The sequence below is a fragment of the Ascaphus truei genome, unplaced genomic scaffold (genome assembly GCF_040206685.1).
Source record: "Ascaphus truei isolate aAscTru1 unplaced genomic scaffold, aAscTru1.hap1 HAP1_SCAFFOLD_2257, whole genome shotgun sequence".
NCBI classification, from domain to species: domain Eukaryota; kingdom Metazoa; phylum Chordata; class Amphibia; order Anura; family Ascaphidae; genus Ascaphus; species Ascaphus truei.
In genome coordinates, this window is record NW_027455173.1 from 18,887 (window position 1) to 25,829 (window position 6,943).

Consider the following 6,943-nt stretch of genomic DNA (forward strand, 5'->3'; position numbering starts at 1 on the left):
TTATGTAGCATTTACATTCTTTGAGAAGTCACACGTGAAATTATAATATATAGTAGATTCATGTGTTTGCTTAGTGAAAATGTTGGTTGCATATATCACATGGCAATACATATAATGTTAGTAGAAAATAACCAAAAAACAATATAAGTTCTAACTTCAGTGCTTAGCAACATCATCATGTTAATTAAGTGCATAGTAAATATTTGCATAAGAGGATAGCATTATGTAGTGATTGTTAATCTGCGCACCAATCATTGAAAGCATTGTTACATATTTATTATAATAGTTGTTCGCTTGTCGTCACAATCATCTAATATAACGATTGGCTCATCTGAAATCATACATTGGTCCCATGTATTCATCCGCGACATCTGTGAAATACAGCAAATACATGATGTTCAAAGATGGCACATTTATATATGTCTCAGCATGACAACGCTTAACACATCTCTATATGATTTTGGATATTCACGCATAAGTAACGTATATGTTTAAACTGCAAGGATAAAACAACACATACAGAACTGTGTCATTTTTCAAATGGCGTTGCTGGCATTACTATGGATATGATTTTTCCGGTGCCTGTATACATAATAATGTGCGCGCACAACGTCTGTTGTGCGCGCACGTCACGAATGTGTGGACTAAGTCTTAGCGCATGCGCAAAACGATGTGTATGCTATGCGTTCAATACATGTCCCTCCACGGTGCTGCTAGCAGTACGCATATAATGGCTGGAAGTTATGATATGGAAGCGAAACAAAATCACTTCTACACACGTACATATCTAAACTTTGTAAACGGACGTGTGCCCACGGAAAAAACGGGCGATCAGCCAATGAGCGAACAAAAGACGTGTGACGTCATGTTAAGGCACCGTGAAATACACGCAAACACCCCTCCCACTGAATTAACATTGGCCTCCAGCGCTGTGCACGCACCGCCCCACCGACGCGCGTGCATGACACACTGTACTGACCGTAACAATAAGCTACGGGCACAGCCAATATGGTTTCACGCGCGCATGTCGGTTGGGAGTGGGGCTTGCATCGGTAAACCTTTTTAAGGACGCCTTGGGACATGACCACGGTCCCACGTCATATGTGGGCGACACTTTGTTTTTATATGTTGAATGCTAAACAATGAGGTGTGTGTGTTACAGTTAGTGTAACATGTTGAAATGATACTTTAAAAGCGATAATAATCTAGGATTTAGGACTCCGTCACCAATGTGTACTAATGGTTCATCATGTAGTATATTGTTATAGGAAATAATGTCTTTGTGCACGCTACATGTAAGCCTGTCTGCAATGTTAAGCTGTATCCACTCATTTGGCTAACAAATGGTGTATATTATTAATGTAGACATATATAATTTGAGTAAAGGCATAACGAAATTTGTATTTACCATTCTTGTAGAAGTCAAAACTGATTTGGCTGCAACTGCTCGCTGCAGGAAGGCACAACAGTATCATCCATGGTTGAGGCAACCATTGAATCCTGAATCACACACATCTCCATGAGGGCGTCATATGGATCTGCAGTGGCTTCTTCAAACAAGACATCCGGAGGTACGTACAGTTGTTGGTTGTTTTCCCATCCACATTGGTATTGCCCATATAAGTTTGGATACATATCATAGTAGTTATGTCCATCTTGCATCTGGTCTGGCTGAATGGAGGATGCAGGTAGATTAGCAGACGCGAGAGTCGGTGCGGCTTCAGTGTCACTGGTATTAGGCAAAAATATGCTATTTAACAGAAGATATGTTCCATGTTCCATGGTAAGTTTAAATGATGGCGCAACATGCCAGCATCCATATCGTTGATCTAGCCGATCATGGACACGCTAAAAACAGTCATTTGCGGATAAAGTGAATCGTACAGAAGTTTTAAAATTTCATTGTATGTCAGGTTGTTGGTAGTATGGATATTTCTTTTGGATCAAGTCATAGATTTTGGCCACGTTTGCACTTTTCTCTGGCGTTGATTCGATTGCTTCATAAATCATAAATTGTATGATTTACGTGGATGGCTGTGCAATGTGGAAGCTTCTGCCATTTCTTCTCTCTTCAAGTGTATGTTGTGTGAAGTAGAACGAATACGTATGTCTGCTGAATGTGTGAATAGTTACATGTTATCTTCGCGATTTCTTCCAAGGTTATAATACAACATAGTAGTTATACGCCTAGGTTTTCTCCCACAAGAAATTTGTTACAATCATTGGCTGAAATTCTTTGGGTAAGATACTCTTTTCACAGGAATCGAAACTTTACTTTCGGCTTAGGCAATCAACATGTGCAAAACAAGTAGACTCTTTTAATTACAATAACAATGTGTGTGAAATCATCTACAGTGCTATGCTGAACACATTTCTGTTTACACTTAGCTAGATGTAACCATACACACACATCTGTATGTTTGTCTCTTTTTCTGTTTTTCTCTCTGTCTGTTTCTCTCTCTTTCTCTCTCTGTTTCTCTCTCTCTTTGACTCTCTCTGTTAGTCTCTCTTGATATATACATAGATATATATATATAAATAAATATATATATAATTAAATATATATATATATATATCTATATATAATTTACTATATATTGTGTGTATATATATATATGTACAGTATATAGATATGTAGATATATATAGAGATATCTCTCTCTCTCTCTCTCTCTCTCTCTCTCTCTCTCTCTCTCTCTCTCTCTCCCTCTCTCTCTCTCTCTCTCTCTCTCTCTCTCTATATATATATATATATATATATATATATATATATATATATTCAAATAGGCCCTCAGACATACTCACCCAGTAATGTTATAAACTGTAATGAAGTGTTAATAGAATTACAACAAGGCCTGTTAGCACACAAGGCCTTCAATGTACAGATAGAGATTGTATATATAATATAATATATAATCTCTATCTGTACATTGAAGGCCTTGTGTGCTAACAGGCCTTGTTGTAATTCTATTAACACTTCATTACAGTTTATAACATTACTGGGTGAGTATGTCTGAGGGCCTATTTGAATCAGCTGTGTATAAGTAGTAATTAACAGCAAACAAGGCCTCTGTTGAGCCATGAAGGCCTGTACTGTTAATTCTGATTATATATATATATTATATATAGAGTGCTAAACTAAAGCCATTCATGTGTGTAAGTAGGCCTTGTTGTAATCATATTGAAAGTTAAATACAGGTGAGTGAATTATGGGCTCAATCATACTGATGCCATAATTTTAGTAAGTGTCCTAACATTTATTTCTCATTAACACAATGCCTGTTTGCTGACAACAGTGGCAGATATATATATATATGTTTATCTGTATTTATCAGTATATATATATATATATATATATATATATATATATATATATATATATATATATATATATATACACACACACACACACACACACTGTGTGTGTGTGTATACATATATCCATAGAGATACAGAGAGACTACAGATATATTCATACACACTAACAGATCTGTTATTGTAACCAAAAATCATACATGATCACATGCCAACATTATGAACTATGAAAGAAGATTAAGGTAAGTAATGTGTTACAGAGTTAAGACACCAGAAAACACAACATCAAAATGTATGCTGTTGTATGGATAGTTACTTAAAGTTGTATGTCAATAATATTAGCATGCAATGACTATCTACATTACCAAACAAACCCACATACATCTCATCTTGAACAAGAGCTAAGTGAATGTCAGCTTCTATAAACATGGCAAGTGTGTAATGTTGTACTGCTGCGACACACTTTATTCGAGCAAATACCCAGTATGTACCTGGCAGATACCTGGAATGCGCCACTCCTCACCTCTGACAAGCCCCGTTGCATTTGCCTTCCCAGCCTGGGTTCATGCCTGGCTGATGGGCGGCTGATCTGTTAAATGATAATGATTAGGATTTAATAGGCTGCAATGCTTCGCGTGTCTACCAGATGGCATAAATTCATGAATTGTAATGCAGTATATATATATATATACTGTGCAGTATTGCAGCCAGCGGGAATAAAATGCTTCAATCCCTGCCTGGAAAATAACTCAATGCACTCGGGCAGAAAACAGTCACAAACCTCAATACACCCGGGTATACCCGAATTCGTGGGACTAGCCGAGCTCGAATAAAGTGTGTCGCCAGTGTACCATTAATCAACTGATGATTAATACAAATTCATATGTTATTAAATATGCCTTAATTCAGTCAGTGAACATTTCTAAACATTCATGTGTACAAGGACATACTTGAATGTTAGCAAGCATTTGTACATGATCATACATACACTATGCATGAAATAGTGTGCTGTAAACACCACCAAGACACCAACACATTTAGTGAATGTAATTATTTATTTTTGTTTATCCTTTTGAGAGCGAGTCACAGGCCTGCTTGGTGGCTGTTGTGTTTGCCTTTTCCCTTTGCCAAGTACTTTGGCCTTAACTGTATGACTTGTACTGGCCTGTGGCAGTTCTGTGGCACTGGGTGTGGGCTGTTGCACTTCAGGGGCACTGGGTGTGGGCTGTGGCACTTCAGGGGCACTGGGTGTGGGCTGTGGCACTTCAGTGGCACTGGGTGTGGGCTGTGGCACTTCAGTGACACTGGGTGTGGGCTGAGGCACTTCAGGGGCACTGGGTGTGGGCTGTGGCAGTTGTGAACCAGTTGCTAAACATTGCACGACTGAGGTTGGAGCAGTTTCTTATTTTGGTGTTTTAATCTTTTTCCAAAAGCTGGTTAGTAGTAATTGTTGGCCTAACTTTCTTTTTCGTGTCTCATTTGTAGGTGTCCGTTCCTGATTTTGAACAGATGTAAGCGGTTGGATGTTGACAGGGACCTGCACAGAACTTGCACCTACTGTACCGTTATCATCCAGAACTGGAGAATGAAGAACTGATGACTGGAGAAAAAGTAGCAGCATGTAAAGATCCATCCTCAGATGGGGTAAAGTGGAATTGTTGTTCTCTAGCAGTAACTCGCAACTGATTTGCTTGGTTTAGATTCACAACTATTGGTTGTAATGTCCTGTTTAAATTTTGTATTTCTTTAGGAACTTGGATGATGACTCTTTCAATTTGTGACATTTGTGATATTGTCCTTTCCTGCAGTGATATCATCCTTTCAAGCACTGACATAATTTCTGAATGGCGATGATTTTCTTCACCCAAGATTCTTTCTTCAGAAGCTGCAATAGCTGAGTAGGTGTCACGAGCAGGAGGAGTTGAATGCTGGGTTAATCCACGAGTGGGAACATCTTCATGGTCACTTGAGTGAATTTGTCCTTGAGTGGCAAGATCTGCTTCTACAAATAAAGAAAGACATTATGAACTGGCATGCAACTTGTACTTGTTTTTCAATATAATGAGATTTGTTCTCACAGTGTAACACATAACATATTTCCATAATTTTTCATTTGTGTCAAATTAAAAGTTTATGCTTGAAGTAACAATTATGTTTCGACTCAATGTGAAAGAAGAATGAATGAAAGGTTGTTGTAACCTCACAACTCCTAGCTGATAGTTTACAACACACACAATACATGTTGTCATGAAAAACTATATCTTCTGTGACAATAACTGATGTGAAGTTAATTACATGTGAAAGGCATTTATTTCGCATGGCAAATTAACATCTAGAAATGTACACATTAGATGTGCTGCACCTCATACACTCATCTTCCAAGCTTGATGATGAGCTGGATGAGCCAGGTGATGAGACATGTTCAGTGTCAGGTGACACATGAGCTTCAGTAGCAACTATATAGAAGAATAACATAAGAATTTTATTGAAATGTGTACATAATTAACATAAAGTTTGTGTAGTGGGAGTATTTATGGATAAATATCAGCATCACATAAGGAAATGACAATATGTTTCTGGCAAGCTGTACATTATCCATCTTAACATCAATGTACATGTGAACCTAATTGGCACATTTATTGTTAAAACCATACAACATACAATGTTCATGCAGGAATGCGTTGTAAAATTAAGTGTTCTGTTGGACATACACTGCATATGTTGTGTAGTAATCTAACAATAATAATGTACATCACTACCATGACAGCAAAGTTGACTTTGCTTATAATTCAGTACCTAATTGTGGAAATGTGCAGGAATGTTTTTAGTGATTTGTGTGAACATTTAAGAGAAGCAGGTGTAGCGCTCAATGTGGCTGACACTCATCAACACATGCAGTGTGTCGCTCACAGATGCTACTGGTGTGACAATGTGGTGTATCTATAAGGTTAAAAGAAGATATGAGTGAACGAATGAGTAACGAACATTTTCATATATAGTGGCCTGGTGGGTGAAAGTTTTCATAGAATTACCATTTCAAATGAATGTGATGAACTTCTGTTCACCTTGTCAGCTTCTAACAACTGTAGTCCCTCCCCCAAGACGTGACAGCACCCTGACCTTTTATTTGTTTCTACCACCTGTAAGGCGTCCCACAAGACTTGACCGTAACATGACCCTGTGATCTGGCTCGGTGCCCAACCCCACCCCCTGTGTTCTCCTCTATGCTGTGATGGTGGAAATGGAGCCGAATAAATTCCGATATCTCTGTCCCCGGGCAAACCCTCCACGACGACAGGAAGAAATTTTTCCCGCATCTGCTCCTCCAATGGTGTTAAGATTAGAGTTTGTGCTGGCGGCCCACCTCCAGTGCCAGAAGCATGCATCCGTTGTGCTTGTATTTTTTTCTTTTAGTTTGCCCTGATATCATCGAATCTCTTCCGACAATTCGCCCGGTCCCTGACATGATTCCCACACACAGACACAGCCAAGGTTATTTGATCCCACATTTCTTTTTTTGATGCTGAACTTGTCCGCCCTTGAAATACATACAAAATATATGACGTTAATTATTATTATAAAAACGATCAGTTTCCTAAACTGCTACCTGTTCCAAGAGATACCAAACA

General features: G+C 38.4%; 1 long non-coding RNA gene across 1 annotated transcript; it reads left to right on the plus strand.

The window, feature by feature from the left end:
- The first annotated feature begins 1,087 nt into the window (after nucleotides 1-1,087).
- Nucleotides 1,088-5,395, plus strand: LOC142477682 (uncharacterized). Its single transcript, XR_012792607.1, has 3 exons — nucleotides 1,088-1,571; nucleotides 4,800-4,958; nucleotides 5,123-5,395. It is a non-coding gene; the product is annotated as an uncharacterized LOC142477682 (long non-coding RNA).
- Nucleotides 5,396-6,943: the final 1,548 nt, after the last annotated feature.